The following is a 26,561-nucleotide window of genomic DNA, read 5'->3' as shown; positions in this document are numbered from 1 at the left end:
AATAAAAGGAGGTGCACAGGGCAAGGCATTCCGAGTTCGATAGGTAGTATCGTGTGCCCAGGTATTCTTAATATTATCCCAAGTATAGTGACAATGAGAAGAGCCTATCATGGTAGAATCAGCTGCATCTGATGATTTATGTACACAGAATTCCCCTTGTACAGGTATAACTCGTAATGGTTTAGTTGAGTTCCATCCGGGGAAATTCTGTATTTCTGTTTGGTGTGGTATTTTGCTTACCATACCAATGGCATCTAATGGTATCGGTAATAAGGGCATACCTCCCTCTGAATCATCTGGCCCAAGAGAGCAAACAAGGCAATTGGTCCTATTTGCAACATTGGCTACCATTTCAGCTAAACCTACCCACATATTGTGGTCATGGCGGAATCCATATTTAGTCAATTTGGCCAGATTCAAGGACCCTTCCCCTTCCCAAGGGATCAGGATTAATAATAGAATCATGTTGATGTCTAGCATATGCATTCCTTCCACAAAAGATTACCTTATTGTGATAGCAAATAAATATTAGTCCCAATATAATTCCCCCAGTGACAGGAATGGGGAACCACCAAGACCAAAACATATATCCCGAGGATCCCCAATGAGTAATATCTCTGATAATTGTTCCACAAAGGGGGGGGGCAGTCAATTAATTGTATAAGAGAATCTTTCCTTTCACAATCGCTGGTTCAGATGCTCCTCAAGCTTCAGGCGTGCGCAGGTCAGCCAGCTTCCAGGTTGTGGCTGCAGCAGGCCGGTCGTCTAATGTTGCCCGTGACCTAGCCCGTTCCCGGTAGGGCTAGATGCAGGGGTTTTTGGAGAGAGTCAGTTTTAAAGGATTAGAGGGGTCACCTTTGCACGTCCAACTGCCTTCAGACTTCTTCAAACGAGAGTGATGAATCCAGGGGGTCACCTCAGCTACCTTCACCGCTGTTGGAGTAGAGAGCAAGACGGTGTAAGGTCCACGCCACTTAGGTGCAAGTGGATCACGTTTCCACTCTTTCACCCATATGCTATGCCAGCCTGGAGCTGATGAATCGGCTTGGCAATGCTGCACGGCGTGCGCTCGAGGGCCCACCTGTTAAGATAAAAAAAACAAACAAACACGGGAGAGAGACAAAAACACGGGAGAGAGATTGCACTTATCCCTGTGTCACATGGTCTCCTATTTGTTTGAGGTCAGTTGGAATATCCTGAACAAAGGAGGGCGGCCTCCCATACAGGAGCTCAAAAGGTGACAACTTAAGTCTTTTTGTGGGTGTGCACCGAACACGAAACAGTGTTATGGGTAACACGTCTACCCTCCTGAGACTTTAGACATATTAGTGGGCTTCTGGCATGCCCTGCGGATACCTTGCACAAGCGTCTGGCGATAGGTGGTAAGCCTGGCCAGGTGAATTGCATTGTTTGGATCCCAATTAGGATCTTCCAAGGGAAAGTTGTCTTGGAGATGACGGTCAATATTAAAAATATTTCCCACTCTGGCCTGCTCACGCAAATATATCTGTGCCTTTTCAATTATGTCTCTTCTTTCCTCAGTGGTGAACAGAGTATTCAGGAGCTGGCGGCAATCTGTCCAAGTAGGACTATGAGTATTTATTATTGAAGTCACCAAGTCCATCATAGCCTGAGGTTTTTCTGCAAAAGATGGGGTGTGTGTTTTCCAATTCATCAGATCCGTAGTTGTGAATGGAATGTACTGGAGGGTTGAAGTTCGAGGTGGCCGTGGTCCGAGTTGCCCGTTAACCAGCACAGGCTCCTCAAGTGCATCAAATACTCTTCTGAGAGGGGCTACTACGTGATCTTTCTCTTCGCTTTGCTTTAGGGGCCTCAAATCATAGGGGATGGTATTTGTCCCAAGGCGTTCTTTTAGCAGCCTTATACGCCTGGCTGTATTGCTTGCTGACCGATTAAGGTCTCCCTGTAACTTCTGTAATAATTCTCTAGGACTTGGATGTACAGGAGTTTGGGGTAGGCAATCAGTTGTTCCACTAAAAGAGACTGTAGATGGAGTTCTACTGGGACTCACAGATGGAATAACCACTTCTGCTTGGGCTTCATTATAGGCCTCCAATGCCTCCTGAAGATATTTATCATAATCTATCAAGGAATCAAGTTCTGTGACTCCAGCCCCATTATTCATTCCACTTTCTTGCCTTGGGGTTACAACTGGTGGAGTGTTTGGATTAGGCTCCCTTCGATGTGGAGCATAGGGTGGAGGTGGAAGCAGCTCTTCCTCTGGTCCCTCAAAAATGGGTTTGAGTTTATTTGGCAAGATTCCTTTCCTAGCTTCGGCTTTTACAGCCAATAATTTGCATCGTTGGACTTTGCATTCCCTTATCCATGGAGGATTTTTATTTAATGTGCTCAGCCAGGAATCTATATATGAAAATTGTTCTGGGCACCCTCCAGTTTCTTTGGCGATGTTAGACCAAAGTTTGCTTACTAAATTTATATCAAAAGTTCCCTGAGATGGCCATCCAGTATTTTATTTTGGCCATTCTAGTTCACATAACGTTCTCAGGCGCTCTGGCGTCATTTTGACTCCATATGCCCCTGAGAAGGCTTTCTTAAAATTATTTAACATACATTCAAGAGGTGTATTTTCCCCTTTTGAACCCCCAACTCCCATTGTATGGCCCTGTGAAGTATCCACTCAGTCACTCACACACACGCTTCGTGGGTTTCCTTGCCCAGATGGAGTCGCCTCACTGGGAACCGAAGTACTACCCACTCCACACTCAGGTCAGCTACAGATTGCTCTGTACTTTCTCACACATACAATGCGCTGGATACTTCACCACACACTACCTCCCAACTTTCCCTTTTCCTACACCAGATCACCATCTGATGTACCCAGCCACCTAGCGTACTCAGTTCCCCTTTACTGAGACGCAGAAGTTTGATCAGGACTTCTCTTCCTCCCAATTAATTGGAGGGCCAAAACCCCTTAGTGCACTTACCCTTAGCTGGTTCCCTGTTTATTTCTCTGGTCCCCCTGGTCCGTCGCCGTCAGTGGGCAGGGTATCAGACAGACGAGACTGCTGCGTTCCCCTGGAAAAAATTTTCCAGTGCGCGCTGGGTAGGCACAGTTGTCCTCTCTCTTGTACCCCGTCCAGTGAGGCGAAGGGGCTGCGTTCCAGCAGACCACTTATCCGAGTCGCAGGCACCATAAAATGTAGCACCCTGCTTGTGGTTAACGCTTAGCTGGAATGAAATATTCAACGCAGCAATAGAGAAATTTAAAATAATTATTTATTTGTCAGACAAATAAATGAGAGGCACAGTGGTATATGGTTACCAAGCTCTGGCCTGGCCTCCTGCCATTATGGCCAGCCCTTATATTCCCTTAATCCAGCCCCCTTTGCTCCTCCTGTGGCTGCCTCTGTCCAATCAGCCTGGTTGGATTTCCTATTGGCTGATTGCTAGAACCAATCACAAAAGATACACCCATATCCTCCTGTCCTTATATGGAGGACAAAGAGCTATATATAAATGACAAATAAGTAATAATATATCTTACATGTGTCTCAACAAGGAATCTTAATTACCAGCTCACCTCTTGTCCTCCTTGCCCTATTGCCTTCTAAAACAAATGGTTAATCTTAAATTTTTATCTTAAACATATGTCAAGGATCTGGAGTTTCACATCAACATTGAAAGATCTCCTTCATTTGAAGGTTTCCAAACAAATGTCTGACAGCCATATATCAGGACTGCCCAGATGGCGTCTTCTTGTCTAGCAGGAGGCTGGGCTCAATGGCCCCTGTGGTCTATTCCAACTCTAGGACTCTATGATTCTATGAAATAAGAATCTAACATCTAAATTTGTTACTTTCTAAATCCTTTGCATAGTTACATTTAAGCCAATATATTTAAGCTAATATATTTCATACATTATCATAGGTAACCTTTTAAAAGAATAAAGCTTCTCAAAGTAGAAAGGAAGGAACTCAGTAAAAAAACAGTTTTTAAAGAAGGCTCTTTAGTTTACACCTCCCCCTTTCACCCTCCTTTCCAGCCTCAAAATAAAATAGGAAGAAGCTTCTTTTTCCCCAGCCAAGCCAGTTGCCTTTTCTCTCAGTTTAAGAAAGAAACAGTTTTTAGAAGATTTCCTAAAAATGCTCTCTTTTTCTGTCAGCTAGATGCTTCTCCCCATTTGCCTCTGGCCTTAGAAAATACAGCTCAAGGTTTAAGAGAGGCCCATGGTATCATTTTACTATTTGCCCATTCCTAATTATATTTATCTCTGCCTTTGTTATCTTCTGTAACATGTAGGGTCAATGTCCTGCTCTTAGTCTGTATTTTCAGCTTTTACGACTTTGAGAATTGTTTTCTGCTATCAATCAAGGGGGGGGCCCCTTGTCTTAGGAGAATGGCCAAGGTTTTCTCTGCCTGGCATGAAACATTTGAAAATCTAAGCCCTCTCTTTAATATACAAGCCCTGATCAAACATTAATAAAATGCAGGCTTATGCCTGATGCCTCAGCAGAAGTAGATGTCTTTCTGGAACTCTCTAGCTTTCTCCATAATCCAGCGCATGCTTGCAATTTGGTCCCTGGTTCCTCTGCCTCTTCTAAATCCAGCTTGCACTTCTAGGAGTTCTCCGTCCACATACTGCTTAAGCCTGCCTTGTAGAATTTTAAGCATAACCTTGCTAGCGTGTGAAATGAGTGCAATTGTGCGGTAGTTGGAGCATTCTTTGGCATGGCCCTTCTTTGGGATTGGGATGTAGACGGATCTTCTCTAATCCTCTGGCCACTGCTACTACTACTAATAGAATCCCCTCTCCGAACACATTAAAAACTTCATAAGAAGAGCATTCCACAAATGGGGAGCCACTGCAGAAAAGGCCCTGTTCTTGTGCTGCCGCCATGAAGAAGGGCTTCTGATGAGGAACGCAGAGTCTGGGTCAGTTCCTGTGGGGAGACGCGGCCCTGGAACATTATGGTCCTAGGCTGTTTCAGGCTTTATAGGTCAAAACCAGACCTTTAAATTGGACCAGGACTAGCAGCCAGTTCTGTTGGACCAGGATTGATGTAATAGGCTGAAACCATGGAAGCTTACTCTAGTCAGTGTTTGCCAGGGCACTTGAAGGCCGTTGCAGGTACTAGACAGCCTGCACGGCACTCGCAGCTCTGTCCACCCCCCGTCCTTCAGCATCTGCATCCTGAGGCGGCTGCCTCATTGCAGGGCCGGTCCTGACCTTAGGTAAAAGTAAAGGGACCCCTGACCATTAGGTGCAGTCACGGACGACTCTGGGGCTGCGGCGCTCATCTCGCTTTACTGGCCGAGGGAGCCGGCGTACAGCTTCCGGGTCATGTGGCCAGCATGACTAAGCCGCTTCTGGCAAACCAGAGCGGCGCACAGGAACGCCGTTTACCTTCCCGCCGGAGTGGTACCTATTTATCTGCTTGCACTTTGACGTGCTTTTGAACTGCTAGGTTGGCAGGAGCAGGGACCGAGCAATGGGAGCTCACCCCGTTGAGGGGATTCGAACCGTCAACCTTCTGATCGGCAAGCCCTAGGCTCTGTGGTTTAACCCACAGTGCCACCCGTGTCCCTGGTCCTGACCTTAGGGATGCTGTATTTGAAAAAGCGGAAATCCGGAGAGAACCGTTGCGGGAAATGGCACTGGCGACATCGGCTGCCAGACGTCTGGATTTTCTGGGACATTTAGCCGATTTCCCACCCAGACATTGCTTTTGACTGCAGTATTCCAGTTATGTGCGTTAAATTCCGGACGCACAACTTTTTGTCCCTGCGTTCTGTGCATCTCTCCCCTCTAGAGGGCAGCAGGCTCCTTCCAGACCTCCTGCCAGGTTTCTTCATCCTCTCTCCTGGCAAATTCCAGCCCTGGGTCCACAGAAGGGGAGAAGGGGACCACAGCTGCCATTGGGTCCTCCTAGCCATCCATCCATCTTGACTGCAGACCCAAGGCATCAAGGGTGAGCGTCCACAGCTGCTGCTTGCTATGAAACCCAGCCGGATGGGAGGGGTATAAATAATAAATTATTATTATAGTATATGTCCTGGGTAAAATCCTTAAAAAAGCGCAACAACTTTGGTCGGCCCTCACACATGTTCATTTCATCAAATCTGGCTGTCTTTGAAAAAAGTTTGGGCACCTCTGCTATTGGATTGGCAGCAGCAGATAGATACTGAATCACAGAACTGCAGAGTTGGGGGGACCCCGAGGGTCATCCAGTCCAACCCCCGCAATGCAGGAATCTTTTGCCCAACGTGGAACTTGAACCCCATGACCATGAGATGAAGAGTCTTATGCTCTACTGACCGAGCCATCCCACAGGCACCATGTTATATGCCGAGGATAATAATTGATTCTCTTGTAAATTATGCTGTTTAAAATGTGCATTTTAAATCTGACTTCATTTTGTAATGTTTTCTTTTGAAATGTTTGCATTTTTTTGGTTAACTTTGTTGCGTTATAGACAATAACCTGAAATGCAGAGATTTAGTATACTTTTCTGTTATCAGCAGCCTGATTAACAATAGCCCGATATTAGAAACAGTCTACATAAATAATACTAATACTAACACTAATACTAATAATTTATGATTAATACCCCACCCTTCTGCCTGTGTTTCCCCAGCCACTCTGGGCGGCTCCCAACCAATAATAATAACAATAATAATAATAATAATAATAATAATAATAATAATAATAATTTATTATTTATACCCCGCCCATCTGGCTGGGCCTCCCCAGCCACTCTGGGCGGCTTCCATAGAAACCAAAAATACAGTAAAATATCACACGTTTAAAACTTCCCTGAACAGGGCTGCCTTAAGATGTCTTCTGAATGTCAGGTAGTTGTTTATCGCTTTGACATCTGCTGGAAGGGCGTTCCACATATTAAATATTAAAAGCAACACAGCATCAGACATTAAAAACTTCCCTAAACAGGGCCGCCTTCAGTTGTCTTTTAAAAGTAAAATAGTTGTTTATTGCCTTGACATCTGGTGGGAGGGCGTTCCACAGGGCGGGCGCCACCACTGAGAAGGCCCTGCCTGGTTCCCTGTAACCTCACTTCTCACAGGGAGGGAACCTCCAGAAGGCCCTTGGAGCTGGACCTCAGTGTCAGGACTGAATGATGGGGGTGGAGGCGCTCCTTCAGGTCTACTGGGCCAAAGCTGTTTAGGGCTTTCAAGTTCAGCACCAACACTTTGAATTGTGCTCGGAAACGTACTGGGAGCCAATGAAGATCTTTCAGGACTGGTGTTATGGGGTCTCGGCAGCTGCTCCCAGTCACCACTGGGAAACCTGGTTAGATAATATTTGGCTCTATTAGAACGCCTTACTGGCCACAGAAGGGTAATTAAAGGCATTTCAAGGAGAAACACTTTTGGTGAGACTTGGCTTCTTATCATTTCCTTTCCAAATAAGATGGAAGAGACTTTTATTCCACCCCCCAACACAAGAATCTCTGCGGATCATACATAAATAAAGGTATTGTTTCTATACTACATACTGCATATGAAACTTAATAAGAATGTACCACTGGACAAGTTACTGTAGTTATATGCTGTTCTTGTATTTAAATGAAAAACAGTTTAAAAATACCAGTGCTGGTTTAAAGAAAAACTTTGCTGCTTTAAATGTGAGTTCTGTAGTTGGCCTCCTTCGCAATGTTTTGCTTTGAAATCTTTAAGATAATATTTTAGTTTCCTGTTATGTTGCCTTGAATGTATACTTTCCAATTTGACTTTCTTCAATAATACCTTATTCTGGGTTGTTTTATCTGCTGCATTAATGTGTTGTAAACTGCTTTGAGATTTTTTTATTCAAAATATAAAGCAATATGAATACAGTGGTACCTTGGTTCCCAAACTTAATCCGTTCCAGAAATATGTTCCAAAACCAAAGCGTTCCAAAACCAAGGCTCGCTTTCCCATAGAAGGTAATGCAAAATGGATTAATCCGTTCCAGACTTTTAAAAACAACCCCTAAAACAGCAATTTAACATGGATTTTACTATCTAACGAGACCATTGATCCATAAAATGAAAGCAATAAACAATGTACTGCAGTCACACAATCAATCAATCAGTAGCTGAATTGGGTTCCACGCAGTCACAAAAACAAAACAAAAAAGCCACAAAATTCAAAATAAATAGCAAAAACACACAGACCTCAGCGTAATACTCAAAACGGAAGTGTGGCACTCAAAACAGAGCACGTTCGGCTTCCGAAAAAAGTTTGCAAACCAGAACACTTACTTCGGGGTTTGCAGTGTTTGGGTTCCAAGTTGTTTGAGTACCAAGGCGTTTGGGAACCAAGGGACCACTGACCTTTAAAGCCCTTTGTGGCTTAGGGCCCTCGTATTTACGGGACCGCCTCTCCTGGTCTGCCCCACAGAGGACCTTAAGGTCCATGAATAACCATAGTTTAGAGGTCCCAGGCCCTAAGGAATCAGACTATCCTCCACCAGGGCCAGGGCCTTCTCAGTGATGGCTCCAACCTGGTGGAATGCTCTGTCCCATGAGACCAGGGCCCTGCAGGATTGAACCTCCTTCCGCCGGGCCTGTAAGACAGAGCTATTCCGCCTGGCCTTTAATTTGAATTCACCCTGATCTTTCATTTCCCTTCCCTTCTCTTCCCTCCCCCTCCCCTTTTATGAAGATCACACACTCTGAGACCCCACAGCTAATTCTCCCCTGGCCTCCTCGCTGGCCCAAGTAGGACCAATTCAGCCAGCTAGCCCTGCGGATTATCTAATGCTTATTAGATGGATTTTCCCTAAATTGATTTCTGAACTTTGGATTTTATTCTTATTCATGTTTTTATACTGTATTTTATGCTGCTTTTACAATTAAGTGTTTTAAATTTGTTGTTAGCCGCCCTGAGCCCGGTTTATGAACCAGGAAGGGCAGGGTATAAATAAAAATTTATTATTATTATTATTATTATTATTATTATTATTATTATCCACACTGATTGTGCCAGGGTTTCAGGCAGCAAGTCTTTCTTGGTAACCCTAGTTGGGGACACTCAGGGATTGATCCTGAAACCTTGTGCAAGCAGAGCAGTTGCTGTCCCAGCCCTGCCAATGCAAAGACTCCTGAGCTCATCGGAGAACCAAGCCCACCTCTTCAACACATACAGTCCCTATTTTGTAATTCTGGGCTCTCACAGACTGTCACTCTTTTCTATTGGGGTTCCATCACATGCCCCCAAATTCAAGTTGTCCAATTGCAGTTGGAGGCCTGGAAGCAATCTGCAACTAGCAGTGATTCCTGCGTTAAAGGCTGGGGCTGGACTGGATGACCCCTGAGTTCTCTTCCAACTCTACACTTCTACAATTCTATGAGAAGATGGTTTTTCTTTCTTTTTCCTTTTCTTATTTAAATATATTTTTATTAAGCTTTACATAACAAATTTAAATTCAAACACACTGTTCACCTCCTCATTTAGGATTCTCTGAATCCCTTGACTTCCTTTCTCCCTTCCATGGTTACCATTGTCAATCTTTGCCCCCACCATCTGTTTATCTTGTTTTCTCTAATTTGTTAAAAGAAGAATTAATTTTCCATAGTTTTTCGCACATTACAAGCATGACTCAAATCTTGCCAAAGTTCTTAGCTGTTCACAGTGTTCTCTTAAGTACATTATAAATTTTCCCCATTCCTTCTTAAAATTCTTCTCTTCCTGGTTTCTGATTTTCCCAGTCAAGTTTCGCCATTTCGTCGTAGTCCATCATCTTCATCAGCCATTCCTCCCTGGTTGGAACTTTGTCTTCTTTCCATCTCTGGGCCAGTACAGTGGTACCTCTGGTTGCGAACGGGATCCGTTCCGGAGGCCTGTTTGCAACCTGAAAATAATGCAACCCGCGTCTGCTTGCGTGCATGAGCGTGATGTCATTTTGCGCGTCTGCATGTGCGCGAGTGGCAAAACCGGGAAGTGACCCTTTCTGCTACTTCCGGGTCGCCGCGGGACGCAACCTGAAAACACACAACCTGAAGCAAACGTAACATGAGGTATGACTGTAGTATCTGTGCTGCTGTCGCTGCATACATAAATAGTCAAGAATGATTCTTCATGCACCTTGAAGCATAAAGGGCACAATGCAGGAAGTCTCATGCGCAGACTTCATTTCATGTGAGCCCTGGAAGACCTCTCCTGTGCCCGGAGGAAACGGAGAAGGTGAATCTTCGATTTGAATGTTGTTTTGGAACAAGACCTTGCCTGAACCCACAGTGACGGCAAATCTCTCTTGCAAATGACTTACGGAGGACTTTATGAGGCATGTTTCAGTAAGTGATGTTGCCTTTGATGTAGCACTCTGCGTGGGCAGAAATTTGCCAGCGCTTTGCAAAACACCCTCCTACATAAAGCCTCATCAAACTCCACACACATTTGGGGTGGTTTTTGGGTTTTTTGTTTAAATCAAAACCTTCCTGCGTTGCTCTGTGGCAAGGGGCTCCAGGTCTGTCTCACACTTGTCTGATTTCTGAGACTTTACAAATAGAGAATCGTGGAATTTTTCTCCCCCTTCCAATTCTTTGTGGTCAATATTCTGGCCGCTGCTGTTGCGTAAAGGAACAAAACCCCACCTCAATACCATCGCTATTAGAATGACAAAGCAAGCTCTGTGAGTTTGTGGAAATGGCAAAATTGATGGCAATCATTAGAGGCCATTCAAATCAGAGAATAATTAAAGATTGGGATGGAATGAAGGAATACATGAAAAAATATGGTTCCGGAACTGGAATATTAATAGATAATGTGTAAAACCTGCAGGGGTAAGCAAGGAAATAATAAAATAATCAACTGAATAATTATTAAACAACACAACAAGATGGAAGAAGTAAAAAAAAACTTGAGATCACATGTGTGAAGGGGAGTGGGGGGTATAGGGGCATTTATAAACATTTCTAATACAATATTTCTAATTGTGTTGCATTTATATATAGCAAAGGGAAGTCTATAGCAATTAGGTATATTTTAATCTAGTCAACTATGTAATAGGCTTATGTTACAAAATGAATATGGATTTTGAATTTGATGTTTGTAATTCTTTCTCGGAGATAAATTGAAACTGCAGAGTTTTGAGAAATTAAAAGATAAAGTGCGAGACTGGCTTCATTATTATCAGATAATGGAGGCATATAATTTGGACAAGAAAATTGGCTTCCAGGTGGAAAAATCAAAATTAGAAACAGAACTGTTGGAACCTAAAACTAAGATTTTGTCAAAGATGTATAACTTGCTGTTGAAATGGAATACTCAGGATGAAACGGTGAAATCTGCTATGATTAAATGGGCACAAGATGTTGGACATAACATTATGTTTGCTGACTGGGAACAGTTGTGGACCACAGGTATGAAGTTTACGGCATGTAATGCCCTAAGAGAGAATATTATGAAAATGAAATACAGGTGGTACATGAGACCAGTCAAGCTTGCAAAAATCTATCACTTGCCCGATAATAAGTGTTGGAAATGTAAGGAAACTGAAGGTACATTCTTTCACCTTTGGTGGACGTGCCCAAGGATCAAGGCTTTCTGGGAGATGATATATAATGAAATGAAAAAGGTATTTAAATATACCTTCTTGAAGAAACCAGAGGCCTTTCTCCTGGGCATGGTCAGCCAATTGGTGCCAAAGAAGGATAGAACTTTCTTTATGTATGCCACAACAGCAGCAAGAATACTTATCGCAAAGTATTGGAAGACACAAGTTCTACCCACCTTGGAAGAATGGCAGATGAAGGTGATGGACTATATGGAACTGGCAGAAATGACTGGCAGAATCCGAGACCAGGGTGAAGAGTCGGTGGAGGAAGATTGGAAAAAGTTTAAAGACTATTTACAGAAATATTGTAAAATTAATGAATGTTAAAATGATGTTGGATAGAAACTAAGTGGTTTATAGCTGTAATGTTATAAGGGAATATGAGAAAATGAACTATTAATAGGTAAAAATCCAATGCTAAAATATTTTAAGATTGAAGATCAGGATAATCAAAGAGGGGAGGGATTCGCTGAACCAACAAACTGAACTGGAATACAGAAGAGGGAGGCGGGAGGAGGTCCGGGAAATAAGCAAATGAAAGATAGGTTATGGAAAGATTGAATTGTTTTTAACTGTTTTTATTTTGTATTTTTCTTTTTTCTTTTTCTATTTTGTAATACTTTGAAAACCTTAATAAATATCTTTTTTTTTAAAAAAAGTAATTCTTTTTCGGTTTTGGAATAAAGTTAAAAAAGGAAAAGGAAAAGAAAACAAATAGAGAATTGTGGAGTTGGAAGGGGTCTTGGGAGGTCGTAAGAACATAAAAACATAGGAGCCTGCAGGATAAGTTAGCCAATAGCCCACCCAGTCCAGCGTCCTGTTCTCACAGTGGCTAGCCAGATGTCTGTTATGGGGAACCTGCAAGCAGGATCCATCTGTGGCTCATAGACATCATAGGGCCACGGGTGGTGCTGGGCGGCTCGAATCCCCACGATGGGGTGAGCTCCTCTCCTTGCTCTGTCCCAGCTCCTGCCAACCTAGAAGTTCAAAAGCATGCCGGCGCAAGTAGATAAACAGGTACCGCTGCAGCGGGAAGGTAAACGGCGTTTCCATGCGCTCTGGTTTCCGTCACGGTGTTCCATTGCACCAGAAGCAGTTTAGTCCTGCTGGCCACGTGACCCGGAAATGTCTGTGGACAAATGCCGGCTCCCTTGGCGTGAAAGCGAGATGAGCGCCACAAACATTGTACTGTTGAGAGTGTATTAACTTATGGTCTGTGTGTGTGGTTCATTGAAAAAAAAATCTGGTAACCTTATACTAGCCGCGATGGCTCTCCCCTGCCTGCAATGTCAGAAATGCTTCCAAATGCCAGTTTTTGGAAACCACGGGAGGGGAGATTTGCTCCTGCGCTCGGATCCTGCTCACTGGCATCTAGTCAGCTTCTGTGGGAACAGGATGCTGCGTGAGATGAGCCACTGGCCTGATCCAGCCAGCTCTTCCTATGCGCTCAAGTTCCCCTCTTCCAGCCATGAAACTGCCCAGAGCCTTGGTGACATCTTTTGTAGCAGTGATTTGCAGAACGTACAGTATGAAGGATGCAGGAGCCAAGAAGATGTGCCAAGAGCTGATGGATCTGTGATCTCCGACTGGGCTCTGCCAAGGATGTTCTAGCTCTGACATCCGGTGTGGAGCAGTGGGTCGGACTACAGTGGTACCTCGGGTTAAGAACTTAATTCGTTCCAGAGGTCCGTTCTTAACCTGAAACTGTTCTTAACCTGAAGCACCACTTTAGCTAATGGGGCCTGCCGCCACTGTGCAATTTCTGTTCTCATCCTGAAACAAAGTTCTTAGGTACTATTTCTGGGTTAGCGGAGTCTGTAACCTGAAGCATATGTAACCCGAGGTACCACTGTACAGTGGTACCTCGCAAGACGAATGCCTCGCAAGATGAAAAACGCGCAAGACGAAAGAGTTTTTCGGTTTTTTAGTTGCTTCGCAAGACGAATTTCCCTATGGAAAGACGAGAACGTCTTGCAAGTTTGTTTCCTTTTTCTTAAAACCGTTAATACCCTATGGGAAACTGTGCTTTGCAAGACGAAAAAACTCGCAGAACGAATTAATTTCGTCTTGCGAGGCACCACTGTACATGGATTTAAAAGAGGATTGGACAAATTCATGCAGGAGAGGGCTATTGATTGCTACTTGCCGTAGCTTTTGTATGGGGACTGATTTGTAAATCCGGGGACCTTAGGCTGGAAGCCACCCGTAACTTTCTTGCTAATGAATTTGTACAGCCGTCTTTTAAGGCTGTCCAAATTGGCACTGCTGGAAGCCAGGAAACCGAGCGAAGGGCGAAAGGTGGGCCAGTTGGTATTAGCCCAGCTGGCTTAATGGAACCTCCACATCCAGAGGAAGTCCTGCTCCGAATTCCAACCAGGGGCAAGGTCCTCTATCCCCTGCTGGAAGGGGGAGTGAGATGGGGTTTTGTCTCAACAGATGGGATTGTTTTCGAAAGGAGATGGCAACCAAGCTATTGGAAGTGCTTTCTGATAGTAAGAGCGATTCAGCAGTGGAATAGACACGGGCTCTCCTTCACCAATATTTTTGGACTTCCGTCAACACCTCTGATGATTTCCTATTCTTTATCACTTTTTTTGCATTTCTTAATTTCATATTACCTTTAATTATCCTTAACTAATAATTCTCCTCATTATCTCTTTTGCAATATTTCAAATAACACACCTTACAAAACTTCTTGCAAACCTACTAGCGTAATTTGTTCATCACATTTGCTCTTCAAACAGTCCGTAAATTCTCTTCTGAGAATCTCTGGTCCCGCGGGTTTCGAATCCTTCCTGTTAGTTTATCTAATTCTCCATAGTCCATCAGTTTCATCCTCCAGTCTTCTTTCATTGGTAGTTCTTCTTCACTGGACATTTTTCAGCAGAGGTGGGACGGCCAACGGCCATTTACGACCTAGTTGAGATTTCTGCATTGCAGGGGGTTGGAATAGATGACCCCTAGAGATCCCGCCTGTTGTCTTTGTCCATGGAGTTTTCTTGTATGGAAGTGAGAGCTGGACCATAACGAAGGCTGATCGCCGAAAAATTGATGCTTTTGAATTCTGGTGCTGGAGGAGACTCTTGAGAGTCCCATGGACTGCAAGAAGATCAAACGCATCCATTCTTAAGGAAATCAGCCCTGAGTGCTCACTGGAAGGACAGATCCTGAAGCTGAGGCTCCAAGACTTTGGCCACCTCATGAGAAGACTCGACTCCCTGGAAAAGACCCTGATGCTGGGAAAGATGGAGGGCACAACAGTGGCGTAGCGTGGGGGGTGCAGGGGGGGCTGGCCGCACCGGGCGCAACATCTGGGGGTTAGGGTTAGGGGGCGCAAATCCACGGGTTAGGGGCGCAAATTACTTGCCTTGCCCCAGGTGCTGACAACCCACGCTACGCCACTGGGGCACAAGGAGAAGGGGACGACAGAGGACGAGATGGTTGGACAGTGTTCTCGAAGCTACAAACATGAGTCTGACCAAACTGGGGGAGGCAGTGGAAGACAGGAGGGCCTGGCGTCCAGGGGGTCACGAAGAGGCGGACACGACTAAACGACTCAACAACATCAAGAGGTCCCGCCCAGCTCTAAAATGCTATGGTTTTTCAGCTGCGATCCCTGCCTCGCAGGGGGTGGGACTGGATGACCCCTGGGGTGGAGGTCCCTTCCAACGCCACGACCCTGTGGCGGAAGGCAAGCTCCTCGGGACAGGGACCTGCTTGCTTGCGGGCGAGGCCGAGGCGGTCCCGATCCCTGTCCAGCCGCCGCCTTGGCTGCTGCTTGCGCCCGCCCCGGGAGAGGCAGGTCCGCCCGGGCGCCGTCGAGGGGTGGGGCGCGCCGCCGCCCGGCTTGCCGAGCCCCTTCCCCGGCGGCGGCGGCGGCGAGCGAGCCTCTCTGCTCCTTCCCCTTCCTCGCACACTTCCTCCGGCCGCGCTCACTTCCTCCGAGGAGGCGACGAGAAGCAGCAGCAGCAGCAGCGACGGCGGCGCCGCCCGCCTGGCCGAGCGCCATGCGCCCAGGTGGGTCTCCGGCTCCCCGACGGGGCGACCCCGCGCGCAACGCTCCCTTTGCGCAAGGCGCGCCTTCCTCCGCCAGGGCAGGGCGCCCCGGGGCATGGGCAGAGGGCGCGCTGCTTCGGGGCGCGCCGGGATGGGCTGGGTCGCCCTCCTTCCCGATCCCGGGGCGCCGGGAGGAGGGGATCCGCCAGCCGGAACCGGGGCGGGGTGCGGGTTCATCGGGGCTGACTCGCGAGTAAATCGGGGGGTGGGGTGATAACGGGGTGGCTGAGCTCGTGCCCAAGTTTCCCAACTCGGCTCCCAACTGCGTCTTTTCTGCCCATTCACACGACCCACTTTCCCCGCGCGTGGGCACACGCGTGTTTTCGGAACAGCTGGGCAGGTAAATGCACCTAGGACATCAAGTCGCGGCTTCTAAGGCAGGGGGAGTTCCTGAAACACGCGATTTCCCCCATTTTTTTTGCATGTTGAGATGGTACAGTCCTGAGGCGGGGGTCGGTCTGTGTCACGTGTCTTCCCCGGCATTTTTTGAATGGGTTCTGGCAGAGTCGAATGGAGAAGAAGTTTCAGCGACGTCTCTGGGGGTCGTTGGCAGGAGGGAGAGGATTGCTCCCTTGAGCTGTGTAATGTCTGCACTGACTGGCAGCAGCTGGCCAAGGGTTCAGGCTGCTGTGCAGGGCAGTTGATTGACTTTTTATTTATTGCATTTATTTATGCATTTATATCTTTTCTCCAGAAAGCTCAAGGTGGCTTTACAGGGCTCCCCCCTTTGCATTTAATCCCTGCAACAACCCTGTGAGGTAGGACAGGGTGAGGGTCAGCGAGTGGCTGGCCCAAGATGGCACCGAGTGAGCTCTAGTGGGGGATTCGAACTCCGGCCCTGGTCTGGTGCTCTAAGCCAGGGTTTTCCCAACCTTGGGTCTCTGGTTGTTTTTTTGGACTACAACTCCCATCATCCCAAGCTGGCAGGGCCAGCGGTCAGGGATGATGGGAATTGTAGTCCCAAATCAGCTGGAGGGCAGATGTTCCACCATGCAGCCACGGTCCCTTGCCCAGAGATTTGGGCTGGATGTGAGGCTGAACAGGAGTGCCGAAGGGGCAGAGGGATTGACACCTTGAGACTGTCTCGATTCGGCTGGATCCGCTGTGGTGGCCTCGATCCGAGCTGCTGCCTGATCCTCTCACGCCCAGAACCTCCCGGAGCCTCCCAAGGGGGCCATTTCCTCAGTTTCTCCAGCAAGATGTTCTCAATGGGAGGGACTTTCCAGCCGGTTGACGTGTGAGCGGCTTGGAAACCCCGGCTGGGAAGGACCTCCTTGAGCCACAGAGTTCGCGATCTGCTGGTGGCAGCAGCAGAAGCAGGAAGCCTTGACTCACGGTGTGAAAAGGGTCCTTCAGAGGTCATCCAGCCCAACCCCGTTCCAGTGCTACAAAATGCAACGCTTCCTTTGGGGCAGCTTTGCTGGGGAAATGAAACCCCAAAAGCCATATGTCTGCCCTCGGTTGCTTCTGGTTCCCGGTTCTTTGTCCTGTTCTGGAGAGGTAGAGCGCCACTGAGCATGGAGGCTCCATTTAGCTATCATGTGTAGCGATAGATCTTTACTCCTCCGTGAAATCTGTCTTTTTTAAAAAAAGCAAACTTAAGTCACTTCGTTTGCATCAGCCTTTGCTATCCTAGCACCCTCCAGACGGCCTCGTTTGGACTTCGATGATTGACACCTGCCCCTGCCAGTTGGGGCTGGTGGGGGGACGGAGGGCGCCAGGTTGGCGGAGGCTGCCCAGGCCCGTGGGATGCTGATTCAGCCGTGAGCCTCTGCCGTTTCCCCCACCACTTTCAATGAGGAACTGGGCGCAATCGACGGCGGTCCAAAGTTCCCTTTCTATACTTCCCCCCGGTTGAGACACCGCTGTGGAAAGTGTGCCTCAGCCCCAGGCTCTCCTCCTGCCCCGGGGAGACAGCTCTGAGCTGTTTTATCCACTCCGAGAAAATCATATAAGTGTCGGAAGGGCCCTCTGAGGGTCATCTAGTCCCACCCCCTGCAATCTCAGGCATCCCTGGCAGGCGGCTCCCATCCTCTGCTGCCTTGCGCCATCTTTACGGCTTGTTTTCAACCAGATAAGAATCGGACCCGTTGCTTCTTTCAGAGACTTGCATAGTCTTCAGAGACTTTTATGTTTATTGGGTTCTGTGTTTTCAAGAGAATCCATCAAGAGTGCACAAGAGATTTCTAAGATTTCTGTTTATTTGGTTTTGCAGAGAGTGCATATTTCATATATTTCATACCGTTCAATGTTCTGTATGGATTATATAAAGAGTTTATATTGACATCGCATGGTTGTACTCTGCCTTGGATATTACTGATGATTGTTTGGAACACAGGGGTTTAATTGTTTAGTGACTTACTGCCTTGCACAATCTGACAATGCCCTGAGAAGACCCCCCTTCTCATATCCCCCAAGATCTTAAGACCCCTTCCTTGGGTTGCCCATGGTTACTTCGCTGGCACCCTGAAAAAATCACCTTTCAGCCCCAGCTATAAATGGACTGCGGACTCCTTCAGGCCAACTCATTTGACAGCCACTCTGTTTTTCGGAGACCTGCAGAACATTTTGCACTTCCCAGTTCTGGCTTCCGCTGCATCCCTGATTCCGCACGCAGCGAGCCTGCTTCAGTTTGCACATCTCGCTATTGCGGGGTGGTTCGTCGGCGACGATGCAGCTTAGCTCAGGCACTGGCTGCCTTAGGTGACACGAGCCGAGATAACTTGGTACGTGGAGACTTTCTCTTTGTGTCAACCAGGTTTTTGCATCACTCTTGCAGGGCGGGACCCTGGGTCCCTGCCTTTCTCAGCCCTTCCTGCCTGCCTGCCTACCTCAGAAGGCTGTTGTGGGGATTAAATGAGGACTAGGATCAGGGAGCAGGACACGGGTGGTGCTGTGGGTTAAACCACAGAGCCTAGGGCTTGCTGATCAGAAGGTCGGCAGTTCAAATCCCCGCGACAGGGTGAGCTCCCGTTGCTTGGTCCCTGCTCCTGCCCACCTAGCAGTTCGAAAGCACGTCAAAGTGCTAGTAGATAAATAGGTACCACTCCGGCGGGAAGGGAAACGGTGTTTCCGTGCGCTGCTCTGGTTCGCCAGAAGCGGCTGAGTCATGCTGGCCACATGACCCAGAAGCTGTATGCCGGCTCCCTCGGCCAATGAAGCGAGATGAGCGCCGCAACCCCAGAGTCGGCCACGACTGGACCTAATGGTCAGGGGTCCCTTTACCTTTAGGACCAGGGAGAAAAAGGTGGAATATAAATATCTAGTAACAGACAGGCAGACATATAAATAAGATGATAAAATAGATAAATGTTTCTCTGCAACAGGTGCTCAGAAGCATTGCTGTCCCAACCTGGCCAGAAGCCATCAATAGTCCTCTACTCTTGCATGAATTTGCCTAATCCTTTTCTAAAGCCATCCAAGTTGGTGGCCATTTCTGCCCCTTGTGGCAGGGAGTTCCTGAGGTTATCCATGTGTGCTGTGTGAATAAGTGTTTTTTCTTTTCTCTGCTTTGATTTCTCTTTCCCAGGAGCTCAAACAGAGTCACCCCCAGTACAAAATGTGCCCCCCAAAATGACCCCCTCTTTCCACCGCGATGCGAGGGTCCTTTGGGTTGTCCCGGCTGCTTTTATGGGAACCAGATGTGCTGCGATCTGACGACTCTCCTGCCTGGAGGAGCTGTGTGTTTGTTTGGTTGTTAAGGAAGTCGGCCGCTCTTGGGCCCGGCTGATGCCACAGAGGGCAGGAGGGAATCACTCCTTCCCTGACCATGTGGCTCATGGAATAATAATAATTATAATATTAATAATAATAATATATTATTTGTACCCCGCCCATCTGGCTGGGTCTCCCCAGCCACTCTGGGCGGCTCCCAACAAAGATTAAAAATACATAAAAATGTCACACATTAAAAACTTCCCTGAACAGGGCTGCCTTCAGATGTCTTCTGAATTGCATCTGGACCAGGTCTCCGCAGCTTTGTTTGCCGGCCACCTGCAAACGGCAGGTTCTCTTGCTGCTGCCCCCGGAAGGGCCTTGTTTTTTTAAGGCTGCAATCCTGACCCTGCTCACCGGGTAGGAAGCCCGGTTTTGGTTTTGGATCGGCACAGTGAGGATTCTGCAGCCAGCTAGTTTTGCCCAAAGGAATACAGAAAAATGGGAATAGAGGCAAGCCACGAAACGTTTCGTATTAAGCGTTGCATATTGAAGGGAGGTGCGGGATGCGAGTGTCCAGATAACCATCGTTTGCAAAAATGTCTGGGCAGCAAGAAGAATCAGATTTCTGTTCGGGGTTTATTTGGTGCTGAGCTGCTGAGCTGAGCTCCGCTTGCAGAATTGTGCAGTTGGAAGGGACACCAGGGGTCAAATAGTCCAGCCTCCTATAGAGGCACCAGCTTCTGGACCCTGCTGGGCCTTGGCCACGCTGCATTGCAGCGGGTTGGACTAGATGACCGGGTGGGGTACCAACTCTACAATTTGATGATTCTGTGAAATAAGCAAAGCCCAGGCAGGTGGGGCGGTCCCAGTGCTTCATGGCCGTGAGAGGCTTCTTGGGGCTCAGTCGCACTTCCGATTGCCTCGCAGCTAGAAAACACAGGTCCAAGTGATTTTTCACTCATCCCTTTGAGCACTAAATCTTAGGCTGGGGGAAAAGGCTTCATTTGGGAACATCTTTGCTGTGGGGGGGGGGAGGGAGCAAAACCTCTCTCGTTGCCCTAGAACCCTGGGCCGCTGGGTCCTTTCTTTTATCGGTCCTCAATCTCCCGACATTCAGCAGACAAGTTCCAGGGTTGGGACAGAGGCATAAAAGCCCTGTGAGAAACCTGAGCGCAAGAATGTAAGAATATAAGACCTCCTGGATGAGGCCAGGGTCCCATCTGGTCCAGCATCCTGTTTTGACAGGGGCCAACCAGAGGCCTCTTCTGGGAAACCTGCAATCAGGATTCGAACACGAGCCCTCTGCACCCGAGTCTGTGAAGAATCTCCCTAGGAGAGTCTCCCAGGTCCTCAAAACTCATCCCCTCTCCATTAGACCCCAAAGTTGAATAGCCAAGCTCTGTGTTTGTTGCGCTCGAATCCTCTGGTGCCAGCAGTTAGTGGCGCTGCCAGGTGCCACGTTCATTCATGAGCTGAGCAGCCCAGCAGACTCGGGGACAACGGAACGTTTGCAGTCCAGTTTTGCGCGAGGGCAGGAGAGGCAGGCAGTTTGGCTGGGATTTCCGCCGCGCCCAGGCGCTCGCGGCTTCGCGAGGAGGAGCTTCCCGGAGACGGGGAAGCGAAGGGCTGAGGCTCGAGGCTGACGAAAGAGCCCCGGGGAGGGGAAACAGGAACCTGCGAGGTGGAGGAAGTGCAGGCCTTCTGCTCGCAGCGGATTTCGCAGCGCCCTAAGCCACAGGGCGGCTTCCTTCTGCTGCGGAGGCCTCTGACGGGGTCCTTGTTTGGGAAAGATCTCGTGGGAGCAGGGCTCAAACCCTGGCAGGGCCCAATCCCTAGAATCTTGAGCATTGAACATGAAGCCCAGCTGCTCTGGGTGGATGAGGGCAGAGAAAAGAAAGTCCTCTTTCATCTTTTGTTGTTGTTGTTGAGTCGTTTAGTCGTGTCCGACTCTTCGTGACCCCCTGGACCAGAGCACGCCAGGCCCGCCTGTCTTCCACTGCCTCCCGCAGTTTGGTCAAACTCATGCTGGTAGCTTCAAGAACACTGTCCCACCATCTCGTCCTCTGTCATCCCCTTCTCTTTGCGCCCTCCATCTTTCCCAACATCAGGGTCTTTTCCAGGGAGTCTTCTCTTCTCATGAGGTGGCCAAAGGATTGGAGCCTCAGCTTCACGATCTGTCCTTCCAGTGAGCACTCAGGGCTGATTTCCTTCAGAATGGATCAGTTTGATCTTCTTGCAGTCCATGGGACTCTCAAGAGTCTCCTCCAGCACCATAATTCAAAAGCATCCATTCTTCAGCGATCAGCCTTCTTTATGGTCCAGCTCTCACTTCCATACATCACTACTGGGAAAACCATAGCTTTAACTATACGGACCTTTGTCAGCAAGGTGATGTCTCTGCTTTTTAAGATGCTGTCTAGGTTTGTCATTGCTTTTCTCCCATGAAGCAGGCATCCTACATCTGGAAGAGGCTTAAACTACGGAACTCCCTCCCACATGAGACTGTGATAGCTGCCAATTTGGGAGGCTTTAAAAGGGGATTGGCTAAATGAATGGAGGAGGAGATGGCTGTCTTTGGTGACTTAGGCAGAATGGCTGTCCTCTTCCTCCACAGTTAGAGGTAACTTCTGAATCCCAGTTGATGGAAACAGCAAGAGGGTGTTATTCTCGCACTCGGATCCCGCGTTTGGACTTCCCACTGGGGTATCTCGTTGGCCACTGGGAGACGAGGGTGCTGGATTGGCCTGATCCCACAGCGGTCCTATTCCGATGTTCTTTTTTTCAAATAATTTTGTATTATTTTCCTTATTCATACTTTTACAATGCAACACAGTCAATCATATAAATACTTCAGCTCTGCCGAGCTTGCAACTTCCCTCCATCCCTTCCGTGAGTATCCCTTGTTTTCTTATATTGCATATTCTATTTATTTAACCTTAAATCTGCCATACGTTGTAAGAGCTATTTCAGTCCTGCCGGTGTTTTTAAAGTTCTACAATTGTCTTTTATATCTACCATAAATTTACTCTGACTTTCTGGAAACCTCTGATCGTCCTGGTCCCGAATTCTTCCCGTCTGTTTGGCTAGCCCCTCATAACTCATCGTTTTCGTCAGCCCCTCCGCAATGGTGGGAACTTCTTGCAATTTCCAGTTTTGGGCAAGCATATTACTTGCCGCAGCTGTGGCATGCATAAAGAGTCTTTGGTCAACTTTCTTAATTTCCTTCCCCGTCAAACCCAACAAGAAGGTTTCTGGTTTTTTGGGGGAAAGTGTATTTAAATATTTTCTTAAGTTAAATTAACTCCCAAAAGTTCTTAACTTTATCACAAGTCCACCACATACGGTAAAAGTCTCTATTCCGATGTTCTTTTGACCAATGGCTTCCTCGAGTCTTCTCCCATCATCTCTGACTAGGCTGGGATTGGGGCCGCGGCTGGAGCTTAGTTCAAAGCAGGGAGGGAGCCCGCATCCTCGACAGCGCTCCCATGAACTGGCAGCGGGACTGCAGTCGCAATCGCCACTTAGCTTGCTTCTAGTGCCCTTGTTGCCAGCGCAGCACCCATGGGTGCCACAAAGGGCTTCTTTGGCTCATGCAGCACCCCCCCCTTGGAAAAAAAAGTAGCTTAACTGTTGGCCAGAGGGAGGTTGCAGTTGCATCTTCCAGAAAGGAAGGGGAACAAACCCTCTTTCCAAGCCTATTTGCTGACGGGAGCAAGTGCGCATGGCTGCGCATGGCTGACCTGTGCGCAGAGTTGTGGGCGCATTTCCTGCTTTGCAAGTATTACGTCCCCAGACACCCACCCCCCCCAAAAAAGTTGGGCAACCCTTGCTCTAGTGTTTAGGTCAAACAGTCAACGTTGTTCTGGAAACCACGTGTGGCGTAGGAGGCAACGTGGCATAGTGGTTAGAGTGCTGGGAGCCCAGGGTTCAAATCCCCACTTGGCCCATGAAGTTCACGGGGTGACCTTTGGGTGCCTGTCACTCAGAAGCAGAGCAGAGCCATTCTGGCTAGTAGCTGCCCACAGCCCTCTTCTCCTCCCTCAATCTGTCTAATCCTCTTTCAAAGCCGTCCGAGCTGGTGGCAGGGAGTTCCACAGCTTAACTATGTGCAGAAGTCCTTTCTTTTCTCCATCCTGCACCTCCCATCCTCCAGCTTCATCCCAGGCCTACAACAGTTGGAAGATGTGCTTGCTGACGCCAGCTCTCCCCCAGTGTGTGGGGCAATGGGCAGAATCCCCCTTTGCTGGCAAACCCCAGCCCTTCAGAGGGAGGTTCGCTGGCTGCTCGGAGGGTGGGAAGCTGGTGATGCCTCGATTCCTTCCCTTTCCAATGAGTCATGGATGAGGCCCTTTTCCTTCCTGGACGGGAGGCCGGGTGCCCGGGAGACGAGGCTCCTGCCCAGCCTGCTGTCCAGTTGCCTGGTCAGTAACGAGGGAGTCGCCCACAACCCCCACAGCTTGCTTTCTCTAAGGCCCTAAGGGAGTCAGAGCATTCCACCAGGTCGGAGCCATCACTGAGAAGGCCCTGGCCCTGGTATGATGGCTCTGACCTGGAGGAATGCTCTGTCCCAGGAGACCAGTGCCCTGCAGGATATAACCTCCTTCCATCGGGCCTGTAAGGCAGAGCTCTTCCGCCTGGCCTTTACTTTGAATTCAGCCTGATCTTTCATTTCCCTTCTCTTCCCTCCCCCTCCCCTTTTATGAAGATTACCAGCTCTGAGACCCCACAGCTAATTCTTCTCTGATCTCCTTGCTGGCCCAAGTAGGATCAATTCAGCCAGCTAGCCCTGGGGATTATCTAATGCTTATTTCCCCTAAATTGATTTTTTGATTTTTATTGTTATTCACGTTTTTACACTGTACTTTATGCTGCTTTTATAATTAAGTGTTTTAAATTTGTTGTTAGCCGCCCCGAGCCCGGTTTTTGAAACGGGAAGGGCGGGGTATAAATAAAAAAATATTATTATTATTATTATTTCTCCCCCCAAAGCCTAGGGTTGGCGGCTCAGGGTGGAGGCAGAGCTGCCAGGCCTGGGCTGAGTGAGGTGGGCAAGAACCTCGCTAGGGCTCTGCTGGACCCGTCCAAAGGGCCCCCTCCCCACCAGTTCTCACAGTGGCTGGATACCCCTGGGAACTTCAGAGTCGAGATAGACTGCCACTGGCCCTGGAGGCTCCATAGGCGCATGAGAAGCACCTGGTGCATCAGGACAGTGGCTTATCTAGGGCAGCATCCTGTTCTCACAGGTGCCCACTTGATGCCCCCGTGGGAAAATCGCTGGCAGGATCCTGCGGTTTCCTGCAAGCGGTATTCAGAAGCATAGCCAGAAAAGCTATTGTGGCAAATGGCCACAATAATTGCCCTCTCCTGCCCCTTGAGCTTGTCTGATCCTCTTTCAGACCAATGGACGTTCTCTGCCTGTGGCCCTACTCTCTTTCACCCTGACGCAAGCCGGCTCCTTTGGGTGTCGGCTTCCTGTTTCCGGTTCCCCGCTTTTGTTGTCGAACTCTCTCACACCCCCCTTGAGGTGCCTAAGCCGCGTGACATTAAGGCAACAGTGAGGCCGGTACAAAACGAGAATTACCGTATTTTTTGCTCTATAAGACGCACCTTTACCCTCCAAAAAAGTAAGGGGAAATGTGTGTGCGTCTTATGGAGCGAATGCAGGCTGCGCAGCTATCCCAGAAGCCACAACAGCAAGAGGGATTGCTGCTTTCACTGCGCAGCGATCCCTCTTGCTGTTCTGGCTTCTGGGATTCAGAATATTTTTTTTTCTTGTTTTCCTCCTCCAAAAACTAGGTGCGTCTTGTGGTCTGGTGCGTCTTATAGAGCGAAAAATACAGTAATTGCTCTGTGGGGAAACGGTGAAATCCATCGGTGGCCTTCGGAGAAGGCTTTTCCTCCCTGGAAAGGAAAGATAACAAAAGAAAAAGGTTTCTTTCTTTTCTTTAAAAGGCTCCTCCATCTAGTGCTGTGCAGAATTTCTTTTCCTGTGCCAGGTGGAGCGGTTTAAAAGACACAACACAAAAGGAAAAGGTGTTGGGAGGGAGGAGGAAAACACAGACTTGGGCACTGATTCTCAGTTGCAGAGTTCTTGTAAGGGAAAGCTGGAATGAAAAGATTTCAAAGGGAGGAGAGTCGCTGGCCGGTCAGCTGAGCTGATGGAGACCCCGCAGTCCCCTCTCGCAAGCAGTTTCTACGAATATTAATCCATTTCTGTACGTGGTTTTTATTGTCACTTGAATTTTGCACACGTGTTCTTGATTGGAAGACTGCATTGCAAAATTTAGAATCATAGAGTTGGAAGAGACCCCAAGGGCCATCGAGTCCAACCCCCTGCCAAGCAGGAAACGCCATCAGAGCACTCCTGACATATGGTTGTCAAGCCTCTGCTTAAAGACCTCCAAAGAAGGAGACTCCACCACACTCCTTGGCAGCAAATTCCACTGTCGAACAGCTCTTACTGTCAGGAAGTTCTTCCTCATGTTTAGGTGGAATCTTCTTTCTTGTAGTTTGGATCCATTGCTCCGTGTCCGCTTCTCTGGAGCAGCAGAAAATTTGGAGGAGAGGGAATTCCGAAGGACGGCTGTGTTTCAGTTGGCATGTTCATACCTTTTGGGAAGTGCAAATTGGTTGGCTTTGTGTTCAAATCCTGGCTTAGCCAAATTCCACCCCCCTCGCTAAGAATTTGCATTGCGTGTTCCTTTTCCTGGCTGCCTCCCTTGGCCTTTTGCCCAACATCCAGATCAACCGCCCTTTGTTCGCTGCAGGGGTGGCATGCAGAGATATGCAAAGCAGTCCGTGCGAGGGAACCGGCTTCCTCTTCCGGAGAAACCGCAAGCTTCTGAGCCCCACAGAGCTCCTCAGCAACCAGAATAGAAAGCCAAAGGGACACCTTTTGAGACCCTGGGCCAAAAGTCCTTTCTAGGGAGGAGAGAGACTCTCCCCACCGCAACCTCCACTTTGCCTCCCTTGCTAATTCCGCCTTTAATTCCTCCATCCCCATCTCTCAGGGTGGTTCATAATAATAACAATATAATAATAATTTATTATTTATGCTCCGCCCATCTGGCTGAGTTTCCCCAGCCACTCTGGGCGGCTCCCAATCGAGTGTTAAAAACAATACAGCATTAAATATTAAAAACTTTTCTAAGCAGGGCTGCCTTCATATGTCTTTTAAAAAGAAGATAGCTGCTTATTTCCTTCACATCTGGTGGGAGGGCGTTCCACAGGGCGGGCGCCACCACCAAGAAGGCCCTCTGCCTGGTTCCCTGTAACCTCACTTCTCTCAGCTGCCAGAAGGCCCTCGGTA

At 48.1% G+C, this 26,561-nt stretch overlaps 1 protein-coding gene across 2 annotated transcripts in view; it reads left to right on the top strand.

Annotated features, from left to right (window-relative positions):
• Window positions 1-5,627: 5,627 nt before the first annotated feature.
• RHOG (ras homolog family member G) overlaps window positions 5,628-26,561 on the top strand; it is a 38,729-nt gene continuing 17,795 nt past the window's right edge. The window contains exon 1 of one of the 2 annotated variants that reach the window (XM_083500057.1): window positions 5,628-5,951. The gene's annotated coding sequence lies outside the window, so the exon portion shown is untranslated. Of the gene's footprint in view, window positions 5,952-15,362; window positions 15,557-26,561 lie in introns of those variants that run through there. The other variant, XM_083500056.1, reaches the window with a different exon arrangement.

The sequence above is a fragment of the Podarcis liolepis genome (genome assembly GCF_965112155.1).
Source record: "Podarcis liolepis genome assembly, chromosome: 4".
In the NCBI taxonomy this organism is placed as follows: Eukaryota; Metazoa; Chordata; class Lepidosauria; order Squamata; family Lacertidae; genus Podarcis; species Podarcis liolepis.
The sequence above is the reverse complement of the archived record's forward strand: the minus strand, read 5'-3'. Positions and strand labels throughout refer to the sequence as shown.